General features: G+C 35.0%; 1 long non-coding RNA gene across 1 annotated transcript in view; it reads left to right on the forward strand.

Annotated features, from left to right (window-relative positions):
* Window positions 1-17,980, forward strand: part of LOC120627619 — a 49,084-nt gene that overhangs the window by 8,321 nt on the left and 22,783 nt on the right. The window contains exon 2 of the long non-coding RNA XR_005658935.1: window positions 5,204-5,235. This is a non-coding gene — a long non-coding RNA (uncharacterized LOC120627619). The remainder of the gene's footprint in view (window positions 1-5,203; window positions 5,236-17,980) is intronic.

A 17,980-nucleotide genomic window follows, 5' to 3' on the forward strand; every position in this document is an offset into this window, starting at 1 on the left:
GCTTCCAAGCAGTATTGATGTGTTTGGGGCGGAAGCTCTTGCCGGTGTAGTTACAGGCACATGAGGCTAAACTCCTACGCCTCTTGTCGATAGATACTGGCTTTTACTTTTTTAAAGCACAGCAAGAGTTTTATTCTATTTCAAAAGGAAGATTCGTTATATTATAACAGGTATTATCTTCATATTATTCTGTATATTGTTCAACTAAAAATCCAAAATTGAACAAAGGAACTAGTAAAATAGTTTTTTATTAAACACTTAGAAAACTTTTAAAGATAAAGGAAACTTCATACTTAGCTACTGGACTTTTAATAAGACGAGGGGGTAGTTTGCACATTTTATACTTTCTTAACTTAAACCATTTCTAAAGAAAAAAGCCTTCTTTGGTATTAAATATCTTGTGCATCTTATTAAGGTGCTGAGTGTTGTTAAATTAGATTTTAAGAACTTCAGCTCATAATAATGTACATAATATGTAGTCAAAATAGATCTTCTTCTTTTTATTTTTGCTCCTGGCCTTTCACGTCGCTTGTTGGGCATTGTTCCAGAATTCTAGCATGCCACCCAGGTTGCGATGGATCTCCCGGAATATGACCGGAGACCAACGCGTCTACCTGTGTTTAGACGCGTTGGTCTGCCACGCTCGTACACTCCAGCATCACGTGCGCTGGTATTTCATCAAAATGCATCTTATTCTGCACCACAATAATTTTTATTCTGACGTAATGATTGCAGTCTTCTTTACACAAATCAGGACAATTTTCTCCATAGAAGAAATTTAAAAGTTACCTCTTACGAAATTTACATCTTCAATGCCATTTCAACTTCACGTCTCGTTGAGCGTATGTCAGTAATTCTTGTTCTTCTACAGATTTTCATACTACATGCAATTAGATTATTAAAATAGTTCAAAACATGTATAGAAGCAGCGGTTACTTTGTAAAATATAATGAAATATAATTTGCTATACTCCGCGAAAAGCGGGAGAATCTGTGTGGTGTAATTTATAATTTCTTCAATCTTTATACTCCACACAATGAACAACTGTTGAGTTTTAACAGTTGTTCATAAAAGTCAACATCTCCTGAGGATGCTTCGGTGTCTCCTGGACTATAACAGATTGTAGCTTAATATAATTTATTACCGGGAACAAATAAATGTCTAATTCGTTTGAACAAATTGTGGACACGGAATCTGATCCCGGATTTCAATAATTCCCGCTTATCCGACGGAATCGTTAGAACACGTCAAATGTCACAAATCATTCCGTCGTGGACGACGTAGCGGTAGAGGGGGGGGTTTAATTTGGAGTCCTCGATTGCTCTAACGAGAGCCGAATCGCTGACACTAGCGCGCGGCAATCATTGTGCTGAGACCAATTTATGGTCACGCTCAGTCATAAGCGGAGCGGATTTTTTAAATAAATTACGTGGGTTTTATTTTTTATGAAATTAAAATTTTTAAAAGTTGTTTAAGATTTAAATGAAAGTTATAGTTTTAAAGACAATGATGGAGACAATTACATAATAGATTTATAAAAAAACTGCTGCGTTTGTTAAATGCCTATAATATAACACTTGTAGAATAAGAAAACATGTATGATAGAAATGGGTACTTTTTGTTACAGGAAAACTAATGGTTTCAACTAAATCAAACTATACGCAAAGCGCGTATAGTAAATGCTAAAGGTTAACTTATTCAACATTAATATTTCATAATAATAGCTGCATTGCAAACGACATGGAACCGACGCATACAACGCCTAAACTTATCTTTGGCTTTATTCTGCTCCACTAAAACGCTATTGGTCGTTTAATGATGAATGACCAGTCCTGGCAAGGTTCCAGGCGTATGTTACGGATGCGTCGACGCGTTGCCGTCACTTCTTAGCATATTGTTTAAAATGCATCGATATACGAGTACATAGCGGTTGCGAGCAGTTCTACACTTCTGAAACTTTACATAAACAAGGGAAATTCGGACACTAACTCGCTTGGCCAGGAAGGTATCCGCACGCACTTTCCCTGTTTAGTAAACCGTAAAGTAAGCTTTTTTCCCTATTACTTTTTAGTTATAATAATTAGCACTGTTATAACTGTTAGTTATATTAGAGTCATAAAACGTAGAATAAGAAAGTATTAATTTTGGCACACATAACTGGGCCAAAATAACTCCATGCAAAAAGTGTTTATCAAGTAAGGAAGCTGTGTAAGCACGTAATCACGTATTTACTTAACTATATTTACGTGATTTTATATCAACACAAATTCGATACTACCTCTAATTTTAAAGGCAATTAAATTTCACTTCCTTTAACAGTGAAGGAAAACCTCATGACGTGACCAGCATACCTGAAGAGTTTCCCATAGTATTCTCAAAGGCGTGTGGATTTCGCCAATCCGCACTGCCAATTAACCGTTCTCATTGTGGGAGGAGACCCGGCCTTGTAATAAGCCTGTTATGGGTTAATATGGTGATGATGATGATGATATCAACACATACATGTTTGCAATGTATATAAAATGCCATTATTGTAACTATATTAGACAAACCTAAAACTCTGTTAAAAAGCCACTTTTAAAACTTACTCTTTTTTTTGAATGAGTCACATAGTAAATGTTCAACTATTTACAGGTTATCACCTGTAAATAGTTGAACAATCATTCACATTACAATTCATTCATTCATTAAATTTTAATGAATGAATGAAAATGTAAAAGTCATTCCTATAAATTATTTACAATTAATTATTAGTCTGTTATTATAAACCTTTAAAAGTATAAATATTTAAAGCTAAGTTACAATGAATAATTTAACATAATCAATTATTAGGAAACAAAACAAAAATGAATTAAATCGGATTAAAATAATTAATATTGATGTCTTAAAAATAATAAATAAAATTAAACTTAAACTTAACTAACTAAAATGTAAGTCAGGTTAATTAGTAGAACAAATATCTATAACTTTTCGTCTAAATTCAATGTAACTGTCATGAAAAATGTCTAAGTCATTATTACTTAATCACACACTTATTAAAGCAATCCGAAATACGAGGTAAATTTAATACACATCAGTATATTTTCAGTCTCTATATTATTTACCTCTTCGCGTATTTCCACGCCAGTACGTAAAATTAACAATATTCTCTGTTGCCAAAATTAAGTCCGCCATTCACAGACTACACCCGAAAATGATAGAAACATTGAATAAAGCTGAACTTTTCTCGTTAACAGGGGTGAAACGCCTCGCGGTTCACTCATTATTTGATTTACGGAGCATCTGTCATCACTTTCCTTGATCGCGATTAGGGGTTCATCTTGGCAGTGACGTGAACGCTTCATTAGACATTTGCAAATAAGCAAAATAATTACTAACTTGTTTCATTTATAACATCACTTGCTGTATCCCGCGTTCTTTGTCCGCGTTTATTACGATTTCCTTACAAATCCCGTGGAAAAAGTACGAAAAAAGTAGCATATAATATTACTTTCCGTTTTTTCGAATAACTCTTTGCAATGAATCAAGTTAATTGATTTCTCATTTAGAGCGCAAAGGATGGACAAACCAACACACACTCGCATTTATAATATTAGCATGATGTCCAAATTACATGAATATCTATTAATAATTTGTAAAGAAAAGAAATATCTTTATTTTTTCGTACATAATATGTGAAGCGGTGATAGCCTAGTGGTTACGACTCCGTCTATACTTTCGGAGGACTGAGTTCGAATCCGAGCACGCCTGTTAATATAAACCTTTAAAAGTATAAATATTTAAAGCTAAGTTACAATGAATAATTTAACTTAATCAATTATTAGGAAACAAAACAAAAATGAATTAAAGCTGATTAAAATAATTAATATTGATGTCTTAAAAATAATAAATTAAATTAAACTTAAACTTACGCACCTCTAACTTTTCTAAGTTATGTTCATTGTACACAATCAACACTTGCTTTAACGGTGAAGGAAAACATCGTGCGGAAACTTGCATGTCTGAGATATCTCCATAATGTTTTCAAAAGCGTGTGTAGTCCACCAATCCCTTTTCATAAATGATAATGATGACAGTGACGTAATGTCAAAACACTCGTTTCCCATTGCGTCCTGTACTTGAGCACAAATAAATAAAAAAAAACTGCTTTACAATAGCAATAAACCCAAAATACAGCACAATTCTTATTGTTTTAATTCTTAATGTTTTAATTATTATTACAATTTGACACTAATAACTATCTGCAGTTTAGATCTAAGTGAACTTATCGGTATTCGCCTCATGTGTTCTATCTTCTCTTATATTATAGCGATAGCGTTATATTAAGCCTGTTAGACACTTTATTGTAAAAGATAACACGGGTAACATAGGTACATCAGAAGGCATTCCGTTTATAATGAAATGTATCAGCTCTTGTGACATTTATAAACAATACCTTAAAACTATTATTCAGATAATTATTAGGTAATTGAATAGATTACTCTTAAAGTCACGCAGTAGGAAAAAATGTTACAACTAGCCCCTCTCTCCCCTACTATCAATAGTTGTGTTAAACACACTATATAATGCGTAATCCAAATAATCTTTATCATCATTTTAATTTAACTAAACTTAAGTACTTCTGTGCATTAGAATATCCGACGACGATTGGCACGATTAACTAACATCTGAAAATAATTATTGTTTTTTTTTTTAAGAATTTCATTTTGTTTTCGTTGTATATTAAACAATATTTTTTTTATATCTATCTAACCGTTAAATCCTGGAAATTTTAATTGCAATATCATTAAGTATCTAAGTTTTAAGTGAATCTCATACCTGAGCCTTTCGATAGTAATGATGCAGTCTAGGCGGTCCAACCTATTAGGGATTATGGTACCATACCATACCCCTAATTGGTTTCGACGAGACATTGCACCGGAACACTAAATCGTTTAGCGGCACGTCTTTGTCGGTAGGGTGGTAACTAGCCACGACCAAAGACTCCCACCAGACAAAAATAATCATAATTTTGGGACATTAATAGGTTGAGAATGATTGCATAAGGAGAAAAAAAAACAAGGACTGCAATTGTAATTCCGTCCTGGTTCTCTTTATAGCATCTACGGAGGTGCTATAACGGTTACATAAAGCACATTTGTGTAAGAGAACAGAATATCCCGCACGATTGGCACAATTAAAGATTAAACCGTATTCATTGCAGGTGCTGAACAGACGGCAAGCTGGCGCACATAAGTGAGTATAATACTCGTAACAATGAGTTTTATCGCTTTCGGGCCAGGGAATAAAGGCGTGCCGGGTTCTTATCGCGAGTCTATTTGAACCCGTTAATTGTTATTTCGCGAACGTTTGGCTTAAGGAGTGAGTTTTGGGAGTCCTTTTGTTTTGTAGTTGCTTTGTAAAGTTTGACTTGTTTAGACGTATCTAATTTTCAGTGCCCTGTTCTTGCCTAGAGTTTACGTTTAACTGATTTTATGAAGAAGATGGTTTTTAAAATCAACGCGTATTTATTACGAAAATTAAACTTGCTTTTTAATTTGCTACATTCCGCGGAAAGCTGGATAATCTGTATATTGTAATTTACTTATTTACTTACCATAATTTACACACCAAACAGATCTTCGGCAATGTACCACCTAATGAAACCGAACCATCCTCAGCAGATGTCAACTTGAACATGCTCTGCAATGTCATAACGTTTCGGATGACACAGTGCTTTACAGGTTATTTGGTTTTTATGTAATATATAGCACGCATAAAGAATAGAGTAAGTAGTGATTGCATGTATTGTGAACACCCATGTGATGATGCAGAACATACCCTGTTTAACTGCCCACGATTTAAAAAAGAAAGGGAGAATGTGAAGAAGGAAATGGGAAGTGAAATAAAGACAGAAAACCTAACCTTCACAATGCTAGAGGTATCAGAGAAATGGGAATGTATAAAAAAATACATGGAAGAGATAATAAAAGTAAAGGGAAGGGACGAAAGAGAGGGAAGGTAAAAGGACACCGACGTTAGTGGTAGGCTTGTGGTAGTGCAGGAGGGTTTTTTAGTCGGTAGAAGTCCGAGACTATCCATAGGGCTGTCCATGAGCATTTTCCCCTCCTGATTACAAAAAAAAAAATGTCGTCTTCACAATATATACTATTGTTAAGAAACAATTACCTATACAACTTACGGTTTTTAAAGAAACGTGCGTAGGGGAGTACAAGGAACGAGTGGATTCTCCTGATTTTCGCGGGGAAATAAATAATAATAAATCTTTATTTGGAACAGTTACAATGACACTTGACTACTTAACTACTGCAATAGTAAAAACTGTGCTACATGTACAACCACCACCGCCCACCTGAGAGTTATAGTACACTAATTATACAAATGTTACACTAGATTAAGTGAATTTTATATGTGTGTGCTGTGTGTGTGTGTTTGTGTGTGTTTATATTATAGATACGTATATATATGATCCGAATCTTCCGTTTGATCATAGCTCATTTGCAGTAGCCATTAGTTTTAGCTAGATATTTAGTCAATGATAGTAACTTTATATGCAATTTCTAGGTTTAATTAAGAAAATCCTCTAAACATTATTTTGGATTTACCAACATTGTAAAAACAGTTATATTCCAGATAGTATGTATGTACTTCCAGTGGACGAAAAAACTCAACCACATCTGGCTTAACGTAAGCGGCTTAAAAACTGAATCAAATATTCCCCGAAAGATTTCGGTAAATTTCTTTCCTTACTGCGTAGATATAAAAATACAAAGATATTCAGCTAGATTCGTACTCTTATTTGAAGACATTAAGAAACGTATATTATTGATTTGATTTATTATTTCCAAATAAAATGTACAAGCATAGGAATTAGAATGAACATGTTGAATAAATATAAAAAAATTACATAAAATCTTAAATTCAAAATTATTTACGGTTCTATAAAAATTTTAATGATAAAAAATATCTATTCCGTACTTAAAGAATATGCAGTTACATATATTTTTACTCTGTAGTAGTTTTGTACATTTTATCTCGATTTTCTGAATAGAATTTTTATTTATATCAATGACTGCCAGACTGAAAAAAAGAGAAAAGGGTTTCCTAGTTCGCAGATGTACGTTTCTAAGGCTTTATTCAAATAGTATTTGCGTTAAGCCCTCGCTAATATCATAAGAAGAACAGAGAAAGTTTCCCACGTTTGTTGGAGTTTAAAAAGAAATACGGGGAAAGTTTTCCCAACCGGCGTGAGTTTATTGACTTTACAGGATTATAGAACGAAGGTACCTATTTTATTGCGTATTTGTACTAAAGTACGAATTTGTATGGAGATTCTTGTGTTTTAAACAAAATATGGATTTACAGAAAACCGCAACCTACATTTAACCTGTAGAGATTAGTAATTAAGTTGACGACTTTAAATCCTGGAACACAAGGTGAATTTTGGAGGAGCTTGTATCAAAACAATACAGTCATTTTTATTCATAGACCAAGTTAAGAACTCCCATTTGCTTTTTTTTTTTTAATAAGAGCAAGCAAGCGGTCAGGTCACCTGGGTTTTGAAGGTTTTTTTTTCATCCCGCCCTTTGAATAACTGCATTTTGAAATTCAATAGCAGCTGATTCTCATTAATTTGCATGGACGTTGAAAATATAATGTTCTAGTAAAATTAAGGTCATCCAAACATTTAAACTTAAAACAATAGTGTTCAAATCATCATCATCATCATCATCAGTTCAACCGATTGAAGTCCACTGCTGGACATAGGTCTTTTGTAGAGAGTTCCAAAATCCACGGTCCTGGGCCGCTTGTTTCCAGCGGCTCCCAGCGACTCGTTTGATGTCGTCTGTCCACCTCGTTGGGGGACGACCAACACTGCGTTTACCTGTGCGGGGTCGCCATTCCGACACCTTGGAACCCCAACGTCCATCAGTTCTCCGAGCTATGTGCCCCGCCCATTTGCACTTCAGCTTTGCAACTCGCTGAGCTATGTCGGTAACTCTGGTTCTTCTACGGATCTTATTCAAATACAACATGTATAATAAAATTGTACCGTTTTAGTACTACTACCTACCTACAATAGAGAGGAGAGGAGTCAGTTATAAATGTAAGATTTACAGTAACGTCCGGTAGTATAGTAATAGTTTGACTGCGATCATAGCTCTTCTCATTCTGAGAGATTACCTGTATTGGGTTATTAATAAGAACGACGATTTAGGACTGACAACTTAATCATCACTGTTACGGTTAATTTCTAAAAATGCATGCGCCACTAAATTTTCTACAATTTTTAATACAAAAAAAAATGTCGCCTAACTCCTGCCTTTCGGGGTAGAATTTTACGCTGCTTCGCGATTCGATGTTAAAAAAATGTGTTTTCCACGCGCAAAAAAAGGTATGGCCTTTCAAAATGTATTCTAAAAGTTCAATTCCGTCGGATTTGCGTAAAGTTAAATAAACGATCTGTTAGTTTGACAGCAAATCGCGTCCCACGCCGTGCAACTGTGGCGGGAGTGTGACAATCGATATTTAAAAGTAAACTCCGGGGAATCGACGAAGTTGAATAGATTGCTTTGTGGGTGAAAACTTTGGACAGAAATAATTTTCATGTCTTCGATTTCAGAAAAAGTTTGTCGTTTTAATGGAATAAAATAGAATGGCTTTGCTGCAATTGTTAATAAGGTGACTTGTTTGTTGAAAAATAATTTTATCTTCTTTTTTTTTTCTTTTTTTGAATTTCTATATTTGAATCTCTTTTCGTACGTTGGCAACCTTTAAGTGGGTTATAAATTGTATTTTAAGTTTGAAAATATTCAAAATATCCTAGTAATAAAGCTGAGAAGGATTTTTGTTTGGTTAGTGGCTTTAACGAGCTTATCGTACTACCGGTAACTCTAACTCTAACTTCATAGCTCAACATTAACTAGACTGTGAGATTGTAATAACAAAAAAAACCTGGCTAAGTTTGTTGTGGGCTCTTCTTAGACCAGGGCGCTTTTGGAACCCTCCTTTAGTTTTAAGTTAACGAATGCAGTTATCACCATCACTAACATTATTGTAACATGTAAAATGTATGAACGCTTCCTAAGTGCCTGTAATAAGGTCTACACGAATAAAATATTTTTGAATTTGAATTTGAGTACAATTTTAATTCATAGCCAAATTCATAACTTTTTGAAACTTCATTGGTATTAAGACAGACGATTGAAATGGAAGAACACATATTTAATAATTTATTATAGCTCCATCTCCACTTCCAACTCCATCTCCGTCAAATATGGATAAAATGAAATGTGTAAAAACGCGCTAATCCTCTGAACTCCCGGTTAGATTTAGAAAAAAAACTGTTACTCCGTGTAGCTTATTCTTGCTATCAACAAGCCCTATGTGGGGCTTAGTATGAAAATGATGTAAGTATTGTATGGAACAACTTTACGTATCAAAAGTGGCATGCAGAGAAAGTACCTAATAAGACGTAGAGGAGTACGTACGCTAGTATTTATAGTAAGATAATTTAAAATAAAAGTTTTATATTTTTATCATTCCGAATTTTCTCTGGTCTGGTTTTGTCAGAGGCTTCGGCCTGGGCTAGTTTCCACCCTACCAACATAGACGTAGAAACCGATTAGGGTATGGTAAATATATCTGCCATTATACCGAGTACCATCTTAATTTACATTGACTGACCACCTGAGATGGCAGGCTAACTTGTAATAAATTCTTCCCTATCCCTATCCCTACTAATATTATAAATGTCAATGTAAGTTTGTTTGTTACGCTTTCCGACATTAAGCTTGGTTCCTTTGTGAGAGGGGATGAGTGTTTGACGATTTTACACTATAACTCTGACAAATTATAACCGATTTAAATAATTATTTTTGTACCATAGAGCTGGTTGGAGATAGAGAACAGAACTCCTCAGCGGACAGCAGTAAACCCCTCATTTAATGCGGCTTAGTGATACTAAATACTTTATTTTATTTAGACCTACAACTAAATTTAAAGCCCCATCAAAAAACAAAATCAAACGCAGACAAAGTCGCGAGCAACAGCTAGTATAAATATAAAATGCTTAAAATTTCAAGGGTTTCATATATTACAATGGAATTCTAAAACGTTTTACCGCTAGTCCAATATAAAAATAGATTATACTCCCCAAATCTGTTGGAGTACATCCAAATAAAATGGTACAAGGCTCACGTGCCTCTAATCCTTTCCACTCCAAGATGAATCTTGACACGGTCGTGTGAGGCGCCCGGGGCGAGGCAGTTTTCATTTAACTTTGTTGGGGAATCTCTCTCTCTCTTAGAAATCTTTTGGCGTAGTCGCTGAGCGCTACTGAGTAGTTTTGACGTTCTTTCTAGCAATGTAGTTTTGTGATTTTTTCCCTTAGCCTTTTTTCTCCCACTTACTACGTTAACAATGGATTTTTACACATTTTTTCTTCCCGTATGACAGCATTCTCTTCATAAATTGTATTTAAATTGAAAATAGATAGAGGTTCTTTTTGAGCAGACTGCGTGGTGCAAAAAAATTCACTACAACGATTGTCTCATCATAATCGTCATTATATCATTCCATTACGAGCCCACTGCAAGGTCTTCCCCGCCTGGATTTAGCTTGTAGTTCCAGTGCGGATTGAGGGACTTCACACGCCTTCGAAAACATAATAGAGAACACTCCGGTATGCAGGTTTCCTTACGATGTTTTCCTTCACCGTTGAAGCATATGACATGACTTAGAAAAGTTAGTGTTGCGTGTGTTAGGAAATAAGGATTTACAGCACTTTATCTATGATGCCATTCTAAACATTTGTTAGTATTGAAGTTAATATCTGAATACCTGTTCATCAATCCCTATATTTCTTAACACGTGTTTGTATTCGTACTCGGGCCCCCGAATATGAGACTGAAGTCCTAGCCGCTATCACCACTTTACATCAAAGGACATCGATAATAATTTCCGGGATAAAAAGCCCATGCCACTCTAAGGCTCATAAGCTATCTCTTTGCAAAAATTCACATCAATCGGTTGCTCTGTTTTTGATGGACAAACAAACGCACACTCGCATTTATAACATTTAATATTATATCACAATTCTACACTAATATTATAAATGCGATAGTGAGTTACAGTTTTGTTATAAGTAGATATAGATAAACTTGTAATAAAACTGTAACTGGAAGATTTCTGAACATTTATTATTTTTTGAAAATTTTGACCGGGGGTTGCTTTATAGTCGATACTGAGTAAAAAACAGATTTTTATTTAATTTTTGTCTGTCTGTCTGTCTGTCCGGGCATCATTTGGTATAGTGATAGCTGATATTCCGGGTCAACATATAGGATACTATTAATCCCGATAAACTGTAAGTTTCCTACGGGAAATGGTATGAAATTTTTTATCAATTTTACTTCATAGCTCCGTTAAATTTGAACTGATTGGAATAGTTTTTTATTTGAAAGTGTATACAATCAAGCATGTATTGTTTAATTTTTATGAAGTAATGATAACTATTGTCGGAGATAAAGGACATAATTCTTCACAGATAACAGCAAGTCGCAAGGCATATAGTACGAAACCTACTAATAATACGAAAGTTTGTGAGGATGGATGTATGGATGAATATAGTTTGAAAATAAAACTAGACCTCGCAGATGGCGCAGCAATTAGTTTGTAGGTTTTTTTAAGACATTAAAACCTGTAATTAATATAATTTGGTGCAGACGAAGTTGCGCGAGTCAGCTAGTTATTATATATACAGCCACAACACATTTTAATATGAACATTGCTAACTTTTGTGTTAGTTATTGAAACGATTTTAAACTCTTTGCAATAATGTTGTAGGGCAATGTTTAGTTCAATGAAGGCGATGTATTAGAACAACAACCTCAAACAGCAATCAACACAGATAACCCAAGATTCAGTTCCTCATTTCGATACTCAAAGACTTGACTCATTTTGGTTGCCTCGGGCTTTATCGAGGTCGCTCATTGTTTGCAAGCGAAACGTTAACTGTTTATTACTGCAAGTGATTGCACTATATCTATTGCTTTGCTTTCTCTGTAGCTTTACATTATTACATACATTTACATTCGAACAACAACAGTAAAGATTTGAAACTGAGATTTTCGTGGTCAATCAACTTCTTAAATATAGTTTAACGGGTAGGAACATCATCATATCAACCCATTACCGGCCCACTAATGGGCTAAGAAAGGGGGATAAGGTCGTAGTCCACTACGCTGGCCCAGTGCGGATTGGTCGACTCCACACCCTGTGAGAACATTATGTAGATTTCTCAGGCATGCAGGTTTTCTCACGATGTTTTCCTTCAACGTCGAAGTAAGTGATATTGTAATTCCTCGAATTAGAAAAGTTAGAGTTGCGTGCTGGGATTCGAACTCGGAAAATGATACCGAGCTTCTAAAACTAGGTTACAAACAAATAAATGCATAATACTACAATGTAGGTTACAAACAAATAAATTAACAGACAGACTCTTTAAGCGTTAATAAGATTAAAATATTATACCAGTTTTGACCGGTGTTCTTTCTTGGGTCACGTTTGCATTACTCTAAGATAATCCTAAGAACATGTAGGTATTTCATTTGCATTTTATGACTTCTGTGGCGTTGTTCTATCTATTTCAAATACAACTTTTTGTTATCTTACTCGAATAGTAATACATTTTTAACACAGAATTAAGAATAATCAACCATGTACACAACGAATATTGAAGCATCAAAAACCACTCCACTTAAGAATGGTTTCTCAACCAAACTCGGTCACTTCATACCATTTAGCTGTCGTAAACGTACACCATTAAATGGGAAAATGTTTGAAAGCTAGCAAAATACCGCGGGTGTAAAGTGAAAAGTGCGTGGGTTTTTGGGACTCTGATGAATGAGGATTCTGTATGGACTCAACTCAATGATTTTTACATACATTTTTGATACCACTCCTCCTGCAATATAGGCACAGGCATCTTGGTGTTCGAGAAGTTGGTTGGAAGAGTGTGGTTCTGTTAGAGATTCGGGAGGCGTATATCTCAAAAGTGCAATAAAAATAAGGCCTATCTCCTGAAGCAATTAAATTTGTTTTCTTTCCTTACCCTTTCATGTAGAAGTTAAGTGGCTTAATAAGTTTATATTTTTAAAGATTTTTTGTTTCAAGCGTCCATTATTTTCAGCAAAAGCTTAACGCTTATATAAAAGAGGGAACGTAATTTAAATTAAGAACATCTCTATTCATGCTTTATCTCGTCTACGAATTTGCTCCAATTACATCGGGCCGTCGAGCGTTAGTCGATGCACCGGTACGGTTTCACCCCTTTAGCACGGCTATGGTTTCCACGCGAACCAACAACCTTTGCTTTGCGGCGCAAATTATCGTTACTAATAATTAATAAAGCCACGCGGTTATATCGAATAACGATGTACTCGTGACTTATAAAATGGTAATATTAATGAGTTATTAATTAAATTACTCAGAAATAAAAATCCTAACCCAGGTTGCTCTTCTAATAATTTTAGATAACAATCAGAGATAGTGTGAAGAAAAAAAAACACCCGGCTAAGTTGGTTGTTGGCTTCTTCTTAGACCAGAACGTTTGTGGAACCATCGTAGCTTTAGCTTTAAGTTTACGAATATGGCTATCGCCAACATCTCGCTACCGTGACACATTTCTCAGGTAATGTACACATCAAAAGTGCCACCTACGGGCCTACTTGAATAAAGATATTTTTGACTTTGACTTTGTATTTAGATTTTTTGATAAATATCAAGTTCACAAATAAATAAATTAAAAAAAAAAAAAAAAGCTTTAACTTTGAATTAGGAGGAAAAAAGTTTTAGTAGCTATCCAATCAAACTTGCCGTTGCAGATCAGATACAGTTGTTACCAACCCTTCTCTTCTTGGCGAGGGAGCTTTCTTTGGTCTAGTCTAATGGCAGAATTAGACTAGACCAGAGAAAATTCCGAAAAAAATCCTATATTGTCAACGCCGGAGAACGAACTCGAGCCTTCCGACTTATACGATACTAACAACTGCGCCAGTGAGAGCGTTCGTACAAAGTGGGTATAATTTACTTCGCCTATCAAGTGGAATAGAGGATACATGCTATATGGAATGATCGGATGATCGGTTAAGTATATAATAATAATAATATCTCTCTCTATTATATTAAATAATATAATAATATCTCTCCTTTCAGCTGTATACTAAAATAATTCATCTGTTACCTAAACAAGGTACCTTAACATACAACATACTAGAAAGACAACATGCGCCAAAAAGTTGGAGACTAGTTTCGTAATTCGTGATTCCGTATTTCGGAAATGCGGCAATTCTAATCTCGCAAAGTGCCATCTAACTCGATTACTCGCAGAACTGTCAATTAGGCCAGCCCTTGTGATGTTTCATAATCAAAGCACCAAAGTTAGCCATTGTTATGAGAGATTGGAGCTAGCTGGCACGGCACTACCAGCTTTTTATGTAATGTACGCGTAAAAGAGCCATCTGTGGCCCACTTTGAATAAGGAAATATTTGACTTTGACTTTGAATTGGACCACTTGGATTTCCTTTCAATAATAAGACATACTAGAGTGCTAGTATTAGTGCTAGTAGTAGTTGCTAGCTAGTCACTCTAGCTAGCAACTACTTGTTGACTGTTTTCCTTCATGCTTTTATCATGATAATATGTCAGGCATACCGCATAGCATATTAGGCCGATTAAGGATATGGGTTTAATATAACTGTCATACTCCCTAACAGGTTAGCTCGATACCATCTCAGACTGCAACATTACTTAACACCAGGTGAGATTTCCGTCAAGGGCTTTCTTGTAGTCAAATAAAAAAAATCACTCACATTTCATGTGCAAAGTTGAACAACAGACTTGTTGTTTAAGTTTTTGCTTATTTTTTATGAACGAACGCCTGTGTAACTGGTGGGAGTTGTTGGCCTTACATACTTGACTGGCTTACTTACCAGTACTTATTCCTACTAAAACCTAGCGAGCGTCCTAGCGATTTAGCTTTCCCATGCTGCATATTAACTGATTAGCTTTAAGACGAAAGCCCGCTTATAGTAGACTAGCTATTGCCCGCATTCTTCGCCCGCGTTTATGACGGTTTTACAAATTCCGTGGTATTCGTTTGTTTTCCTAGGGCAATAAGTAGCCTATATATTTCTCTCCGTCCTTTCAACCAAATCCATGCCAAAAATCGAGTCAATTCGTTGCTTAGTTAGGACGTGAAGCAAGAACAAGCAAACAAACAAACACAATTTCGCATTTATAATATTAGTATGGAAAGAAAAGAATGCCATGACTTGGTGCAATTATTAACCGCCATTATTCGGTTCAAACTGTCTAATTGTTTGTTTTTTATTTATTTATTTTTTTTTTTTTTTATTTATTAGCTTTTCAAGGGAAACAAACCGTATAATTATACATAAAAGTAATGCCGTATTTTTGTATCACATAGACCAATAAAGTTTCCACAACTTGGCTTTTTGGCTTGGTTTTTTTTTATCTTAAAATATTTTTATTTGTTTTAATCCAGAAAGTCAGTGTTCCTATGAGATTTCCTACAACCTTAATCTACGCTGACAGTCTCAGGCTACTATCTGTAAAGAAATAAATGACAAGGCTAAAAATCTTTTTACAATAAAACTCCGTCAGCGTCATGACTTCCTTTACTTAGGCGCCGATTAATGGATGTTGGAGCATGATATTAGTCTCTAAGCTTACTCAAAAATTGGCTATGAAATTGTATTGACCCAATTATACAGAGAGAAGGGTTGGTGAAATGCACACTGTAGGATCTGAAATATTTTTCATGCTAGTTCCGGAGGCTTTATTTATTGGTATATAGATAAGATGGGTTTGTACATTACAAGATAATGCCTGACAATGCTAGTGATTTAATCTATCTGTAATGCAGTGGCGTGCATAGAGGGTATGCATAGGATATGCAGATGATATAAAATGAACAAAATCTCCAGTACGAGTTTTAAAAAACATGGATATGCATTGTAAGAGTTATAAAAAGTCTACCCTTAAGTATCTATAACTCGTACTGGAGATTTTCTTAATTTAACCCCAAAAAAAATTAAAACCCCAAAAAAAAAAAAACAATTACCGCATAAACAATAAAATTCAATATTGTTCTGACTTGAATGCCACGCGCCCTAAGTTGGGTATTTTTTAATAACGCCTTCCAAATATGCGGGGTACGGAGCGTGTGGTCACCCCGGAGCGCTGTCAAAATGACACGGGTGATGGATGACGGTTTTTTTGTCCTCAATCATCATTTTATTGAAATTGATGGCTTGTTTGAGACCGCTTTTATTCGATAATCGCGTTTACGAGTGGTATTAATGCGGTGTATAAAACAAACGTTTGTTATTCAATTTGCGTGCACGTAATGTAATATTTGTGTGTATATTTACCTTAGTACACAGTCCACTAATCGGCACTGGGCCAGCGTGTTGGACTACGGTCTTAACCCCTTCTCATTGCGGGAGGAGACCCGTACCCTGTAGTGGGCCGGTAATGGGTTATATGGCGATGGTGGTAGGGGGATATATTAGTAAGAACACCTGATGACTTTATCTTTAGATAGACTTGAATTTTCTCTTGTATACATAGTTCTAGAACACAATTTAAATCGTATTTTTCAAACCTGTTTCATTAACTGCTCTATCAGAGCAAACCAATACAGTTGTGACGGGCACTCGCTTTTGTACCACTTCAGAGGCCTAGAACCTTTTCTACTCGGAAATCGTAAACAAAAGTAATGATATTGTTCATGCGTATTCAGTACAAACACGTTAAACGAACCTACTATTAAGTTGTCACGCGTGATAATGAACTTTACGCTCTGTGTAATACGGTTCTTTGCAACAATGTTGTTTACACACATAAATGCAACAAGTATTTATTTTTTTATTAAAAAAAATCGCTGGCCAATATTTGACAAATAAGAATTGAATTTACTTTTTTTATTTATGCATAGAAAATTTCGGTACCGGCAGGAGTTCAACCTGCATTTCTCCGACAATCGCGAGTTGAGAGCGAACTAAAGCATGGTTCTGATATGAACGCAGTAAAAAATATTAAACTCCTTTTAATAATCTTAGAGCAACTGTAAAAAAATTGTATTCATTTAAAATTAATAATTTGATATTTCCTCCAAGTATAGGTGAAAACACATTAAATAAAATATAGAAATTATAACAGTCTTCAGTCAAAAATATAAAAATTATTGCTGTCTTATTTAATAGACACTAGTCAATAGTAGTTAAATGGAATTAGGCAATATTTTTTAGATAGTTCACACCCTATTGTCTTATTTTAGAACAGGGTTTCTCTTAAAGTAGAGATGGTTTGAGAGTTTGCCTCAATGCAGTTTGACTGGCTCTAAACATTTATGACCAGATAAAAAAAACCCTCTCATAATTTTTTAACTGTCATAATAGAAGAATCCATCGATAACCTTTTAAAGGGGAAATCAAAAAATACGTCTTACGTATAGATATACACAAAATGTCTAGGTATACATGTAGTAAACGTTTCTTACAAAGAGTTCACAACAAAGTGACACAAAAAACTGCCCTGCCCCAGGCTGTTACGCCCGTGTCAAGATTCATAGCAAAAGTGGCGACGATTTAATGGCACAGGGATCATGTCGTAGTGAACATTTTATGTCAACAGAGCTTCGTACAATAGTTAATATCATTTCTGGTGTTTTATTTTTATTTTTTACTCGTGACTATATCTGCGTGGTCTTCAGAATTCAGTCTAAAATTTCGCTTTTAATCCTACCACGGGAACTATTTGAGCATAGGTGAAATGCACACCAATTTTCAAAGCTGTCCGTCCGTTCGTAAAAAAAAACTACTTAATATTCGGGATAAAGGGTAGCCTACGTTCTTTTCCATTTTAAAGGCTACATGCATGCCAAATTTCATC

This window comes from Pararge aegeria, chromosome 11 (genome assembly GCF_905163445.1).
Source record: "Pararge aegeria chromosome 11, ilParAegt1.1, whole genome shotgun sequence".
Classification (NCBI taxonomy): domain Eukaryota; kingdom Metazoa; phylum Arthropoda; class Insecta; order Lepidoptera; family Nymphalidae; genus Pararge; species Pararge aegeria.